Below are 17,766 nucleotides of genomic sequence, written 5' to 3'. Positions count from 1 at the left end.
CAAATCTAAAATGCAAAGGTCGTCTTATTCAAAACCTCAATCATCACATCCCCTCTCTCCCACTTCACACCTCGGAACGCACTGTTCTTATAGAGAGAAAGGCGCTTTCCCATCTTCTTAACCTGAAATGAAGGGGTACCCCCGGGAAGAGATCCAGTGGAGACAGCTGGGCCTGTAGCTCAGAGGATTAGAGCACGTGGCTACGAACCACGGTGTCGGGGGTTCGAATCCCTCCTCGCCCACAGCCTTCCAAAGGGGGAAGGGCCTTTACTTTCCCCCTGAGGGTAGGAAAATCATGATCGGGATAGCGGACGTAAAGCTATTGAACTTAGGTATGCTCTTTCCTTTTGTCGAAGTGGAATCGTAGAACAGAATGTGATACGATGAGATAGAATGCAATAGAAATAGAAACAAGGATAGCGAACGGGTTACCTACTCCTAAGGGTCAAAGCAAGCCCTTTAATTCAATTCTTTATTCTTACATTAAAATTCTTACATTAAAGAATGAATAAAATCTCCCCAAGTAGGATTCGAACCTACGACCAGTCAGTTAACAGCCGACCGCTCTACCACTGAGCTACTGAGGAACAAGGGGGGATTCGACCTCCTAGAGTTCAACTCCCGCTCTCAACCCATGAACAATATGAGTCCGAAGCTTCTTTCGTAACTCCCATAATTTCTTCGTAGTGGCTCCGTTCCATGCCTCATTTCATAGGGAAGCCCAAAGTGGCTCTATTTCATTCTATTTCACTTCCTAGCACTTCCTATCATTTAATATCCATCCCTTTGGTCTTATTGACATAAGAGATGTCATTTATAGTCTATCTCTTTCTATATATGGAAAGTCAAGAAATTCTCATCGAAACATCGAGAAATTGTGCATATAGAAAACTCTAAAGAAAGAAAAAAAGGAGACCCATGCCATGATTTTCAAATCTTTTCTATTTAGTAGTCTAAGTTTCTCGATGAGGATAATTAATTCGGTCGTTGTGGTCGGACTCTATTATGGATTTCTGACTACATTCTCCATAGGTCCCTCTTAGATCTTCTTTCTCCAATCTTGGATTAGGGAAGAAGGAGATATTCGCGACTACTGGCGATTTCATTATGGGGCAGCTCATGATCTTCATATCGATCTATTATCCACCTCTGTATCTATTCTTTCTTAGCTAAACAGGTGGAAGATCTATCCAATTTGGTTATATTATATCATGGACTCGAAAAACGGATCTGAATTTGACTGAAATGCACGATCTTCACAGGTATCACTTTTCACGATACCTAAAAGGTGGAATAGCGATTTTCGAACCATTTCCTATAAGAGAATGGTTTCCATTACTTTGAGAAATGGATTCTTATATCAAACTATAGCTATTGCATTAAAGAAGAAAAGAAACTAATAGAAGTCGAAGACGCGGAATGATAGTGAATAGAGAGAAAGATTCTTCTGATTTTCTTGTTTCTATCTACTAGACGCCGTAGAGAATTGAGAATTTTCATGTCTTTCAATTCTCGTACTCGTAATTGGAAAGTTATGGAAGGAGACCCATCATTTTGCAATGAAAACAACATATAAAACTCTGGACAATTTCGAAATCAGGCCAAGCGTCTTAATACATATGCAAAAAAATTCATTATTGGCCCCACCATTGATTAGAAGATTTAGCTTGTATGAATCGCTATTGGTTTGATACGAATAATGACAATCGTTTCAGTATGTTAAGGATACAGATGTATCCACAATTCATTTAGAGTTACTTAATAGTCTATTTCTTATACCATATCTCTATCCCGTGAAATTCTCGAGCCAAAAGATGGATGCATATGCTGTGTTTCATTTTGCTAAATGATATCAATTAAATGGTGTATCAATTCCATAAATTGCATATAGCAATAAATAAATCAGCAAAATTCTTTCTAATATTTTAGATAGAAGAAACATTTCTTCTATCTAAAATATTAGAAAGAATGTACCCTTCTATCCAAATCCAATTTGCATCGATAAAATAAATCCAAATTCCAGTAGTAGATGAATAATTGCAAATTTGTGTGTGTACGAGATTAGAATAACTTCAAAATAACTGACATAATTTTGTATTTTTCCTGATCAGAAAAATACATGAAAAAGAAAGGAGGTAGAAAAATTTTTGGATTTATGGTTAAAGAAGAAAAAGAAGAAAACAGGGGTTCTGTTGAATTTCAAGTATTCAGTTTCACCAATAAGATACGGAGACTTGCTTCACATTTGGAATTACACAAAAAAGATTTTTCATCGGAAAGAGGTCTACGAAGACTTTTGGGAAAACGTCGACGTTTGCTGGCTTATTTGGCAAAGAAAAATAGAGTACGTTATAAGAAATTAATCGGTCAGTTGAATATTCGGGAGCAGTAATTTAATCGTTCAAATTTTTTTCTTGTTTTATTATTTTTTTAGTAGTCTTATAGTAGTCTTAGATTTTTCATTTTGATGAGCCTCGCTTTGAGGAATTCATGGAATAATCCATTTTCATGGAATAATGAATTAAGGAAGAAAGGATATGAGTCTACCGCTTACAAGAAAAGATCTCATGATAGTCAATATGGGCCCTCAACACCCATCAATGCATGGTGTTCTTCGACTGATCGTTACTCTCGATGGTGAGGATGTTATTGATTGTGAACCCATATTAGGGTATTTACACAGAGGAATGGAAAAAATCGCGGAAAACCGAACTATTATACAATACTTACCTTATGTAACAAGGTGGGATTATTTAGCTACTATGTTTACAGAAGCAATAACAGTAAATGCACCAGAATTCTTGGAGAATATTCAAATACCACAAAGAGCCAGCTATATTAGGGTAATTATGTTAGAATTAAGCCGGATAGCTTCTCACTTGCTATGGCTTGGACCTTTTATGGCGGATCTCGGCGCACAGACTCCTTTTTTCTATATTTTTAGAGAGAGAGAATTAATATATGATCTATTTGAAGCTGCTACAGGTATGCGAATGATGCACAATTACTTTCGCATCGGAGGAGTAGCCGCCGATCTACCTTATGGATGGATCGATAAATGTTTAGATTTCTGTGATTATTTTTTACGCGGAGTTGTTGAATATCAACAACTTATTACACAGAATCCAATTTTTTTAGAGCGAGTTGAAGGAGTAGGTTTTATTAGCGGAGAAGAAGCAGTAAATTGGGGCTTATCGGGACCGATGTTACGAGCTTCTGGAATACAATGGGATCTTCGTAAAGTAGATCCTTATGAGTCTTACAACCAATTTGATTGGAAAGTCCAATGGCAAAAAGAAGGGGATTCGTTAGCTCGCTATTTAGTACGAATTGGTGAAATGAGGGAATCCATCAAAATAATTCAACAAGCTGTAGAAAAAATTCCTGGAGGACCTTATGAAAATTTAGAAGTCCGACGCTTTAAGAAAGAAAATAATTCTGAATGGAATGATTTTGAGTATAAATTTCTTGGTAAAAAACCTTCGCCCAATTTTGAATTGTCAAGACAAGAGCTTTATGTAAGAGTAGAAGCCCCAAAAGGTGAATTAGGGATTTATCTAGTAGGAGATGATAGCCTTTTCCCCTGGAGATGGAAAATCCGTCCACCCGGGTTTATTAATTTGCAAATTCTTCCTCAGCTAGTTAAAAAAATGAAATTGGCTGATATCATGACGATATTAGGTAGTATAGATATCATTATGGGGGAAGTTGATCGTTGAAATGATAATAGATAGGGTAGAGGTAGAAACTATCAATTCTTTTTCGAAATTGGAATTATTAAAAGAAGTCTATGGACTGATATCGATTCTACCCATTTTGACCCTCCTTTTGGGAATAACAATAGAGGTACTCGTAATTGTGTGGTTAGAAAGAGAAATATCTGCGTCGATACAACAACGTATTGGTCCTGAATATGCTGGCCCCCTGGGCCTGCTTCAAGCTATAGCAGATGGGACTAAGCTACTTTTTAAAGAAGATATTCTGCCATCCCGAGGAGATATTTCTTTATTTAGCATTGGACCCTCTATAGCAGTCATATCAGTTTTATTAAGTTTTTTAGTTATCCCTTTGGGATATCATTTTGTTTTAGCCGATCTTAGTATTGGTGTTTTTTTATGGATTGCCATTTCAAGTATAGCTCCTATTGGTCTTCTTATGGCAGGATATAGCTCAAATAATAAATATTCTTTTTCAGGCGGTCTACGAGCTGCTGCTCAATCCATTAGTTATGAAATACCATTAACTTTTTGTGTGCTAGCAATATCTCTACGTGTGATTCGTTAAAATAGATCTTTTTCCTATAAAATCCATTAACTATTTATATTCCTTTTCTTATTTAGTATTTGGGTTGGTAAGTTAAACTAGATAGCTATATGAGTGAAACAAAACAGCTTATAAATTTGTAGTAAAAAGAAAAAATCTCATTTCCTACGTACAAGAAAAAAGTGGAAGTAAACATAAGCAGTGTAAACTCTTTATCCCAAGGTTGATATTTTTTAATTAGTCATCATATCTTGAAGCGGCCAAGAATAAAGGATTCACGATATGGAATTCCATTACTAGAATACTCCTAGTTATTACTATAACTTAATAATCCATAAGAAGAATCCACCAAAAGTTAGTGAAGGGTTAGGAACACTAAAGTACATAAAGGATTAGTAATGGAAAATCTAAAACATTAGAGATTTTTGCCCATAAAAGGAATCATAATAAGGACTTGCAATTTGTAGAAATTATCAAGTAGTACTTTCTTCGGATTCCGATCCAGAGTATGTTCCCATTCACTTGTTAAGGAAATGGCTATCAAGAACGAATTAACCCTTTATCCATTTTTTCTTTTTAAATACCCCCTCCCTGGGGAAAGAAGAATAGTAAAAAAGATATGGAGTGCACTAGAAAAAATTTTCATTATTTCCTTCCTCTATCCATATTCATGCAGAATTGCTCATGAACTAATACCCAACTCTTTCCATTTATTAATTGAATTCCTATAACAAGTAACAAGTGTTTTATTCCAAGATTAAGTTATTACTGAACAAAGAAAAATTTTCATTATATTATAAAGGATGAGATCAATTCGGAAGCGCTTTTTCTTATTCTAGCAGACGGAATTCCTTTGGTCTAATTTAGGACTTTCAAATCTATTTTATTTTATCTAATTCTATCTACGCCCCCGGGGCTAGGAACAAAACAGTCCTTTCCTTTTTCTGATCATAGAGAAGCCGTATGAAGCTAAGGTTTCATGTACGGTTTTGAAATAGCGGTGGGAACTGTGATGTTATCACCGACTATGATTATCTAACAGTTCAAGTACAGTTGATATAGTTGAAGCACAGTCAAAATACGGTTTTTTTGGATGGAATATTTGGCGTCAGCCTATAGGTTTTCTGGTTTTTTTAATTTCTTCTTTGGCAGAATGTGAAAGATTACCCTTTGATTTACCAGAAGCGGAGGAAGAATTAGTAGCAGGTTACCAAACTGAATATTCCGGTATCAAATATGGTTTATTTTATCTTGTTTCTTACCTAAATTTATTAGTTTCTTCTTTATTTGTAACAGTTCTCTACTTGGGCGGGTGGAATTTATCTATTCCCTATATATCCTTTTTTGATTTTTTCCAAATGAATAAAGCAGTTGGAATTTTGGAAATGACAATGGGTATATTTATTACATTAACTAAAGCTTATTTATTTCTCTTCATTTCTATCACAATAAGATGGACTTTACCGAGGATGAGAATGGATCAGTTATTAAATCTTGGATGGAAATTTCTTTTACCTATTTCCCTGGGCAATCTCTTATTAACAACCTCTTCTCAACTTGTTTCACTATAAATAAGATAATACAATAATAGTAAGAATATTTTCAACACAAAAGCTCTCTCAAACAAGAGAAAGAAACATATCTTTTTCATAGATATTTAGAATGAATATGTTCCCTATGGTAACTGGGTTCATGAGTTATGGTCAACAAACAATACGTGCTACAAGGTACATAGGTCAAAGTTTCATAACTACCTTATCCCACACAAATCGTTTACCTATAACGATTCACTACCCTTATGAAAAATCAATTACACCAGAGCGTTTCCGAGGGCGAATCCACTTTGAATTTGATAAATGTATTGCTTGTGAAGTATGTGTTCGCGTATGTCCGATAGATTTACCCGTTGTGGATTGGAGATTTGAAAAGGATATTAAAAGAAAACAATTGCTTAATTATAGTATTGATTTCGGAGTTTGTATATTTTGTGGCAATTGTGTTGAGTACTGTCCAACAAGCTGTTTATCAATGACTGAAGAATATGAACTTTCTACCTATGATCGTCATGAATTGAATTACAATCAAATTGCTTTAAGTCGGTTACCAATCTCCATAATGGGAGATTACACAATTCAAACAATTAGGAATTCGTCTGAAAGTAAAATAAACAAAGAAAAATCTTCGAATTCAAGAACGATTACTGATTACTAAACTTTGATTTTGTCTTTCTGTTATAAAAATCTAATAATTCTTTATTAAACTTTAAAATTAAACTATAAAGAAAAACGAAAAACTACTGCTTATTGGAAATTATTTCTTATTTTAAATCAGACTAGATTTTCGTGATATAATATAATTTATAACTATAAGTTTATACACAAAAAAATACCCTAATCCTTTTTTCCTTCCTTGAATCCTTTAGTTTTAGTCAGTTCATGAAAAATTTTATACTATTAATTTCTTTTTATCCATAATGGATTTACCTGGACCAATACATGAGATTCTTATGCTATTTGGGGGATTTGTTCTTCTACTAGGGGGTCTAGGAGTAGTATTACTTACCAACCCCATTTATTCTGCCTTTTCGCTGGGATTAGTTCTTGTTTGTATATCCTTATTCTATTTTTTATTAAATTCCTACTTTGTAGCTGTCGCACAACTTCTTATTTATGTGGGAGCCATAAATGTCTTGATCATATTCGCTGTAATGTTCGTAAATGGCTCAGAATGGTCTAAAGATAAGAATTATTGGACTATTGGAGATGGGTTCACTTCACTCGTTTGTATAACTATTGTTTTTTCACTAATGACTACTATCCCAGATACGTCGTGGTATGGAATTCTTTGGACTACAAGATCAAACCAAATAGTAGAACAGGGTCTCATAAATAATGTTCAACAAATTGGAATTCATTTAGCAACCGATTTTTATCTTCCGTTTGAACTCATTTCCATAATTCTTCTAGTTTCTTTAATAGGTGCAATTACTATGGCTCGGCAATAAGAAAACTTAGAAAAAGTACAAATTATAAGAATTGCAAATCTAAAATAAATAACTAAAGAATCACAATTTTGATTTAGTAAAATCCATCTACTGCCAACAAATACCTCCTTTTTTTTTTTTTTTTTTTTCTTTTGTTGTGTAATTGTTCTATTGTAATTAATTGAATCGGTTCAATTCTTGCCCTCATATTGAAATGAATCGAGATTGATAAGGAGTTAGTTAATGATGTTTGAGCATGTACTTTTTTTGAGTGTCTATTTATTTTCGATTGGTATCTATGGATTGATCACAAGCCGAAACATGGTTAGAGCTCTAATATGTCTTGAACTTATACTGAATTCAATTAATCTAAATCTCGTAACATTTTCTGATCTATTTGATAGTCGCCAATTAAAAGGAGATATTTTCGCAATTTTTGTTATAGCCCTTGCAGCTGCTGAAGCCGCTATTGGACTATCCATTCTTTCTTCCATCCATCGTAATAGGAAATCCACTCGTATCAATCAATCTAATTTATTGAATAATTAGACTTTTGAATAATTAGACATAGAATCCTCTAAACAAAGGCGCACATATTAAAATAAATAGAAATCAATACTATTTTCTTAGTATTATTTGAGAATATCCATTTTTTTTAGTAGATTATTGCATAGTATTCTTTTTCACTTAAATGAATTTTTGTATTTGTAATTCATTGATATTGCAATTTGAATATTGCAATAATTTATATTGAAAAGACGATAGCCAATTTATTGGCTAATTCGAATTCGTCTGTACAATTCGTAAAATTCTTTCTTATTTCTTATTTATTGTTGAAATCCAAAATTAAAGTCTCTTGGCTCTCTTCACGCTTTCTCACAAACAGATTAAAAAATAGATTTTTTTTTTTGAAGTTTGGATAAACCATTGCTTCGTCTGGTGTCTACAATACATATGACTCATTATAGTACTAATTTCATTTTTACCAGATCGAAAAATTTTATGTTGAAAAGAAAAATTTATAGATCCAATGTCACATTCCGTAAAAATTTACGATACATGTATAGGATGCACTCAATGTGTACGAGCTTGTCCAACAGATGTATTAGAAATGATACCCTGGGATGGATGTAAAGCCAAGCAAATTGCTTCCGCGCCGAGAACCGAAGATTGTGTGGGTTGTAAGAGATGTGAATCTGCCTGCCCGACAGATTTTTTAAGTGTCCGCGTTTATTTAGGGCCTGAAACAACACGTAGCATGGCTCTATCTTATTGATACGTTACAAAAAACTTCACTCGAATCGTCTGATTCCTCTTTACCGAAGAAGCCTGTGCTCGAAATAATCGAGCACGGGCTTTTCTGGTCAAAACGTATCTTGTCTTTATCACTTTATCATGAGTTATTTTCCTTGGTTAACAATACTTGTTGTTTTGCCGATATTTGCAGGTTCATTAATTTTCTTTTTACCTCATAAGGGAAACAAAGTCGTTAGGTGGTATACTATATCTATTTGTTTATTAGAATTCCTTCTAATGACTTATGCGTTCTGTTATCATTTCCAACTGGAGGATCCCTTAATCCAATTAAAGGAGGATTATAAATGGATAGATGTCTTCGATTTCCACTGGAGATTGGGAATCGATGGACTTTCATTAGGATCTATTTTATTGACAGGATTTATCACTACTTTAGCTACTTTAGCAGCTTGGCCAATTACACGGAATTCGCGATTATTCTATTTCCTGATGCTCGCAATGTATAGTGGTCAAATAGGATTATTTTCTTCGCGAGACCTTTTACTTTTTTTTATCATGTGGGAGTTAGAATTAATTCCTGTTTACTTACTTTTATCCATGTGGGGGGGGAAGAGGCGTCTATATTCAGCTACAAAGTTTATTTTGTATACTGCAGGCGGTTCCATTTTTTTCTTAATCGGAGTTCTGGGTATGGGCTTATATGGTTCCAACGAACCAGGATTAGATTTGGAAAGATTAATTAATCAATCATACCCTGCAACCTTGGAAATACTTTTATATTTTGGCTTCCTTATTGCTTATGCTGTCAAATTGCCGATTATACCCCTACATACGTGGTTACCAGATACCCATGGGGAAGCACATTATAGTACATGTATGCTTTTAGCGGGAATATTATTAAAGATGGGAGCATATGGATTGATTCGGATCAACATGGAATTGTTACCTCATGCTCATTATCTATTTTCGCCCTGGTTAGTAATAATAGGAGCGATCCAAATAATCTATGCAGCTTCAACTTCTCTTGGTCAACGAAATTTCAAAAAAAGAATAGCTTATTCCTCTGTATCTCACATGGGTTTCATAATTATAGGAATTGGTTCCATAACCAACATTGGACTCAATGGAGCTATTTTACAAATATTATCCCATGGATTTATTGGTGCTACACTTTTTTTCTTGGCAGGAACCGCTTCTGATAGAATGCGTCTTGTTTATCTCGAAGAACTGGGGGGAATATCTATCCCAATGCCTAAAATTTTTACCATGTTTAGTAGCTTTTCAATGGCTTCTCTTGCCTTACCAGGAATGAGTGGTTTTGTCGCAGAATTAGTAGTATTTTTTGGACTAATTACTAGTCCAAAATTTCTGTTAATGCCAAAAACACTAATTACTTTTGTAATGGCAATTGGAATGATATTAACTCCTATTTATTTATTATCTATGTTACGCCAGATGTTCTATGGATACAAGCTATTTAATGTTCCAAACGCAAATTTTGTGGATTCTGGACCACGAGAACTCTTTATTTTAATCTGTATCTTTTTACCAGTAATAGGAATTGGTATTTATCCAGATTTTGTTCTCTCCCTATCCGTTGACAGGGTAGAGGCTCTCTTATCCAATTATTATCCTAAATAGGTTTGCTTTTTTTTACTCGTCTGCTCTATTAATGCAGAAATAAGTAAAAAAGTATATAATGCAGAAATAAGTAAAAAAGTATAATTAGATCTATCTCGAATTTTTGAGAACCCTTTGATAAGGCGTTCAAGGGGTTCTCAAATAAAACATAAAAGTAAAAACCTTCATTTCATGAAGGTTTTATTTTATGTAATCATTTAGGTGTTAATGTAAACGAACCATAACTATGTAAGCCTATTCCTAATAGATTTATACCAAAATAACAAATCCAAATTATAAGAAATCCTATCAAAGCTATAAGTGCAGAATTCGTACCCTTCCAATTTGGATTTGTTCTACTATGTAAATAAATTGCGAATATGGTCCAAGTAATAAATGCCCAAGTTTCCTTAGGATCCCAATTCCAATAGGATCCCCAGGCCTCATTAGCCCATACTGCTCCACAAAGAATACCTACGGTTAAAAGGGTAAATCCTAGGCTAATGACACGATAACTCCAAGAATCCAAACGCTCCGTTAATTGATATTTGTAATAATTTGGAAATGAAGGGACAGAGGTTCTTTTTAAAGCACTTCTTTTTGCATAAAAATATTTAATATCACTAAAGAAAAATGTTTTATTTAAAACATTTTTTTTCTTTTTAGAAAAGAAATGGAAATTATTTCGAAATCTAATGATTAGAATAGCGGCAGATAATAAGGATCCGCACAAAAGAGTTGCATAGCTTAATAACATCATACTGACATGCATCATTAACCACTGAGATTGTAGAGCAGGTACTAGTATCGTGGATTGATGCATTTCAGTTAAAAGACCCGATGTGGCAAAGCCTTGCGTTAAAATAGTACTTGGCGTAGTTATTGTGCTTAAATCATTTTTAGAGTTCTGTATTTTAGGAATGGTATGAAGAATATACAGGGCCCATGAAAGGAAGATCAATGACTCATATAAATTACTTAATGGAAAATGTCCCGAGGAAGCCCAACGAGAAACTAAGAATCCTGTTATAGAGAAAAAAGTAACTATCATTCCTTTTTCTGACGAATCGCGTAATCCTCCAAGTTCACGAACTAATAAGGTTATAAAATGAATCGTAATCACAATTGAAATCGTTGAGAAAGAGATATGAGTTAGTATATGTTCTAAAGTTGCAAATAGCATAAGGGGAAGGTCCCATTACAAAATTGTAAATTTCGAATTGATTTCTAATCTATTGTATTCTTTTTCAAGAATGCCGCCACTCGGATTCGAACCGAGATGCTTGAGCACTGCTTCCTAAGAGCAGCGTGTCTACCAATTTCACCATGGCGGCTAACTTCAAATAATAGGTAACTTAAAAGAATAATAGCTATTATCTTGGGAATCGTCGATATTGGGAAAGTCCATAAAATTTAGGAACATTAGAGTTTTCATTAAAATAGACTTCGTTTGGTAGTATCGTTTCCATTTTTTTTTTTTACAATAAACTCTTGCTTTGCCCAATAGAAACACAAACACTGCTTGAAAGAGTTGGAACTTCTTTTTTCTAACTTGCAATTATAGAACTAATTTTTTCTAATTAATTTCCCCTTTACATTTTGAAAATTCTTTCAATACAATGAAAAAAATCCAAAAGGGTTTCTATTTAATGATGAAATTAAAATAAAATGGATAAATAGAAAAGGCTTTTTGGATTTTTTAAAAATTTCTAGAATGAAAGTCTTTATGCTCTTATTAATAAGATTTACTAACCTTATGATTTTGGAGAAGATAGGTGGAAGTTGTAAGTCCTATTGTAAGAATACTCCACTTTTCATAATTTTCCTAATAGAATATGAGGATTCTATTAGGAAAATTATGAAAAGTTCATTGATAGGAAAAGAATACTTAGCACACAGTATACCAAACAAAACTTTTTTTTTCTTGTATATATAAGATAAGAGGGGTTTTTTGTTCTAAGAATATTGTACCGAGTAATTCGACACATAAAAGTACATTCAAAGAAGAATCCAAATTATTAAATAATTGGAATTCTTTTTTGATAAGTCAATTCATATTATTCCAAAATCTTATTATTTGTTTGTTGCCCAGAAAAACCCTTTGGTTTTGGATGCTCATTACCGCTCGAAAATGATCTTGATTTTACTAAAGAATAAGATTGTACTATGGAAAAATAAGTCTTTTTCTTCCAAATATTTTTACGAATACGCTTTTTTGACATTGAAGTACGTTTTTTTGGAACTGCCATTCAAAAAGGAAATTACTTTTTTCTAGTTGTATGTGAAAGACATCTATTGCTGCAAATCAATCCTTCTTTCTTCTTTTTATTAGTATTTATACTTAGATACTGAAAGATACTTAAATTTTGAATTATTTTTTACTTCATTTTGTCTAATGCGGATAAGACAACAAGAATTTTTTAACATTTTTTCTTTATATATTTTATACTTTTTTTTTAATAATATAGAATATATAGAAGGGTTTCTCATTTAAATCTATTTATATCTATTTATATATCAAGTATACTCCATATATAGATATATGGTATGGAAGCCTATCCCCCATATAAGATAAGACGGGGGGATAAAAAGAAGGGAAAATGAAAATAGTTAATTAAGTTCAGAATGGTATTCCATAAAGGAAAGGAATTCCAATCAAAACAAAAAATACTGAGTCTCTTAAACAAGACATTCTAAAACTTAGGTAATTTATAGTCATTAGAATTTTAGTTCTATATGAAGTAAGGACTATTCGATAATTTCTTATAAACATAGGTTTTCATTGGAATTCACTCAATCAGTTAATTATGGAACAAGAGAGCTGTTTCATCTTTGTTTTAAAGAAATATAAAAATGAATTATGAATAGAAAGTAAAATGATTCCACTTTTTTTTTTTTATTTTTATAAATATCTTTATTTAGTTAATAAAATAACTTCGTTACCTAGTTATTTTATTAACTTTTTTAATTTAACCAACTAAACCCATTCTTAATTTTTAATTATTTCAATGAGATAAATTTTGGAAAAATTAAGAATTTCAGTATTTTTTCTTATTCTTTTTATTTATTCTTTCAGAAAGAGATAAGAATTGGTTTGGTGAATCGGAAACAATTTTATAGAAAAATTGAAGTAAAAATTGAAGTAAAAATTGCAATTTCTTTTCTTATGGAACATACATATCAATATGCATGGGTAATCCCTCTTCTCCCACTTCCAGTTATTATGTCAATGGGATTTGGCCTTATTCTTATTCCGACAGCAACAAAAAATCTTCGTCGCATATGGGCTTTTCCTAGTGTTTTACTCTTAAGTATAGCTATGGTATTCTCAGTTCAACTGTCTATTCAACAAATAAATGGAAGTTCGATCTATCAATATCTATGGTCTTGGACCGTCAATAATGATTTTTCTTTAGAATTTGGATACTTGATTGACCCACTTACTTCTATTATGTTAATACTAATTACTACTGTAGGAATCCTGGTTCTTATTTATAGTGATGGTTATATGTCTCACGATGAAGGATATTTGAGATTTTTTGTTTATATAAGTTTTTTCAATACTTCCATGTTGGGATTGGTTACTAGCTCCAATTTGATACAAATTTATTTTTTTTGGGAACTCGTGGGAATGTGTTCTTATTTATTGATAGGCTTTTGGTTTACACGACCAATCGCAGCGAGTGCTTGTCAAAAAGCTTTTGTAACTAATCGTGTAGGGGATTTTGGTCTATTATTAGGAATTTTAGGTTTTTTTTGGATAACAGGTAGTTTAGAGTTTAGGGATTTGTTCAAAATAGCTAATAACTGGATTCCTAATAATGGAATTAACTCTTTACTTACTACTTTGTGTGCTTTTTTATTATTCCTTGGTGCAGTTGCGAAATCCGCACAATTCCCTCTTCACGTATGGTTACCCGATGCTATGGAAGGGCCCACTCCTATTTCGGCTCTTATACACGCAGCAACTATGGTTGCTGCGGGAATTTTTCTTCTAGCTCGACTTCTTCCTCTTTTCATATCTTTACCTTTGATAATGAGTTTTATTTCTTTAGTAGGTACAATAACACTATTCTTAGGAGCTACTTTAGCTCTTGCTCAGAGAGATATTAAAAGAAGCTTAGCCTATTCTACAATGTCTCAATTGGGTTATATGATGTTAGCTCTAGGTATAGGTTCTTATCAAGCTGCTTTATTCCATTTGATCACTCATGCTTATTCAAAAGCTTTATTGTTCTTGGGATCCGGATCCGTTATTCATTCAATGGAACCTCTTGTTGGATATTCACCAGATAAAAGTCAAAATATGGTTCTTATGGGCGGTTTAAGAAAATACATTCCAATCACAAGAACTACTTTTTTATGGGGTACACTTTCTCTTTGTGGTATTCCACCTCTTGCTTGCTTCTGGTCCAAAGATGAAATCCTTAGTAATAGTTGGTTGTATTCGCCCTTTTTTGGAATAATAGCCTCCTTTACTGCAGGATTAACTGCCTTTTATATGTTTCGGATATATTTACTTACATTTGATGGGTATTTGCGTGTTCATTTTCAAAATTACAGTAGCACTAAAGAGAGTTCCTTGTATTCAATATCCTTATGGGGAAAAAGGATACCCAAAGGAGTGAATAGGGATTTCGTTTTATCAACAACGAAGAGTGGAGTTTCTTTTTTTTCACAAAATATACCAAAAATTCAAGGTAATACAAGAAATAGGATAGGATCCTTTACTACGTCTTTTGGGGCTAAAAAAACTTTTGCCTATCCGCATGAAACGGGAAATACTATGTTATTTCCTCTTCTTATATTACTACTTTTCACTTTGTTCATTGGATTCATAGGAATCTCTTTTGATAATGGAGGAATTGGTAATGGAATAGCAGAGTTAACCATATTATCAAAGTGGTTAACTCCCTCAATAAACTTTACCCAGGAAAGTTCTAATTCTTTTGTAAATTCATATGAATTTATTACTAATGCAATTTCTTCTGTAAGTCTAGCTATCTTTGGTTTATTCATAGCATATATCTTCTATGGATCCGCTTATTCTTTTTTTCAGAATTTGGATTTAATAAACTCTTTTTACAAAGGAAATCCTAAAAAAGAATTTTTAGATCAAGTAAAAAAAAATATATACAGTTGGTCATATAATCGTGGTTATATAGATATTTTCTATACTAGGGTCTTTACCCTCGGTATAAGAGGGTTAACCGAACTCACGGAGTTTTTTGATAAGGGTGTTATTGATGGAATTACCAATGGAGTGGGTCTTGCTAGTTTTTGTATAGGAGAGGAAATTAAATATGTAGGGGGAGGTCGAATCTCGTCTTATTTATTCTTTTTTTTATGTTATGTATCTGTGTTTTTATTCTTTTTTCTTTCTTAAGTTAAGGAATTTACAACAAGTCTCTTGCAAAAATAACTATCCTATCCCCTTTCTACAATCTCTCTATATCCTTGTTACATAAGGTAAGTATTGTATAATAGTTCGGTTTTCCGCGATTTTTTCCATTCCTCTGTGTAAATACCCTAATATGGGTTCACAATCAATAACATCCTCACCATCGAGAGTAACGATCAGTCGAAGAACACCATGCATTGATGGGTGTTGAGGGCCCATATTGACTATCATGAGATCTTTTCTTGTAAGCGGTAGACTCATATCCTTTCTTCCTTAATTCATTATTCCATGAAAATGGATTATTCCATGAATTCCTCAAAGCGAGGCTCATCAAAATGAAAAATCTAAGACTACTATAAGACTACTAAAAAAATAATAAAACAAGAAAAAAATTTGAACGATTAAATTACTGCTCCCGAATATTCAACTGACCGATTAATTTCTTATAACGTACTCTATTTTTCTTTGCCAAATAAGCCAGCAAACGTCGACGTTTTCCCAAAAGTCTTCGTAGACCTCTTTCCGATGAAAAATCTTTTTTGTGTAATTCCAAATGTGAAGCAAGTCTCCGTATCTTATTGGTGAAACTGAATACTTGAAATTCAACAGAACCCCTGTTTTCTTCTTTTTCTTCTTTAACCATAAATCCAAAAATTTTTCTACCTCCTTTCTTTTTCATGTATTTTTCTGATCAGGAAAAATACAAAATTATGTCAGTTATTTTGAAGTTATTCTAATCTCGTACACACACAAATTTGCAATTATTCATCTACTACTGGAATTTGGATTTATTTTATCGATGCAAATTGGATTTGGATAGAAGGGTACATTCTTTCTAATATTTTAGATAGAAGAAATGTTTCTTCTATCTAAAATATTAGAAAGAATTTTGCTGATTTATTTATTGCTATATGCAATTTATGGAATTGATACACCATTTAATTGATATCATTTAGCAAAATGAAACACAGCATATGCATCCATCTTTTGGCTCGAGAATTTCACGGGATAGAGATATGGTATAAGAAATAGACTATTAAGTAACTCTAAATGAATTGTGGATACATCTGTATCCTTAACATACTGAAACGATTGTCATTATTCGTATCAAACCAATAGCGATTCATACAAGCTAAATCTTCTAATCAATGGTGGGCCAATAATGAATTTTTTTGCATATGTATTAAGACGCTTGGCCTGATTTCGAAATTGTCCAGAGTTTTATATGTTGTTTTCATTGCAAAATGATGGGTCTCCTTCCATAACTTTCCAATTACGAGTACGAGAATTGAAAGACATGAAAATTCTCAATTCTCTACGGCGTCTAGTAGATAGAAACAAGAAAATCAGAAGAATCTTTCTCTCTATTCACTATCATTCCGCGTCTTCGACTTCTATTAGTTTCTTTTCTTCTTTAATGCAATAGCTATAGTTTGATATAAGAATCCATTTCTCAAAGTAATGGAAACCATTCTCTTATAGGAAATGGTTCGAAAATCGCTATTCCACCTTTTAGGTATCGTGAAAAGTGATACCTGTGAAGATCGTGCATTTCAGTCAAATTCAGATCCGTTTTTCGAGTCCATGATATAATATAACCAAATTGGATAGATCTTCCACCTGTTTAGCTAAGAAAGAATAGATACAGAGGTGGATAATAGATCGATATGAAGATCATGAGCTGCCCCATAATGAAATCGCCAGTAGTCGCGAATATCTCCTTCTTCCCTAATCCAAGATTGGAGAAAGAAGATCTAAGAGGGACCTATGGAGAATGTAGTCAGAAATCCATAATAGAGTCCGACCACAACGACCGAATTAATTATCCTCATCGAGAAACTTAGACTACTAAATAGAAAAGATTTGAAAATCATGGCATGGGTCTCCTTTTTTTCTTTCTTTAGAGTTTTCTATATGCACAATTTCTCGATGTTTCGATGAGAATTTCTTGACTTTCCATATATAGAAAGAGATAGACTATAAATGACATCTCTTATGTCAATAAGACCAAAGGGATGGATATTAAATGATAGGAAGTGCTAGGAAGTGAAATAGAATGAAATAGAGCCACTTTGGGCTTCCCTATGAAATGAGGCATGGAACGGAGCCACTACGAAGAAATTATGGGAGTTACGAAAGAAGCTTCGGACTCATATTGTTCATGGGTTGAGAGCGGGAGTTGAACTCTAGGAGGTCGAATCCCCCCTTGTTCCTCAGTAGCTCAGTGGTAGAGCGGTCGGCT

The sequence above is a fragment of the Triticum urartu genome, unplaced genomic scaffold (assembly GCF_056163025.1).
Source record: "Triticum urartu cultivar PI428250 unplaced genomic scaffold, HENAU_Tu73 scaffold1416, whole genome shotgun sequence".
In the NCBI taxonomy this organism is placed as follows: domain Eukaryota; kingdom Viridiplantae; phylum Streptophyta; class Magnoliopsida; order Poales; family Poaceae; genus Triticum; species Triticum urartu.
The sequence above is the reverse complement of the archived record's forward strand: the minus strand, read 5'-3'. Positions refer to the sequence as shown.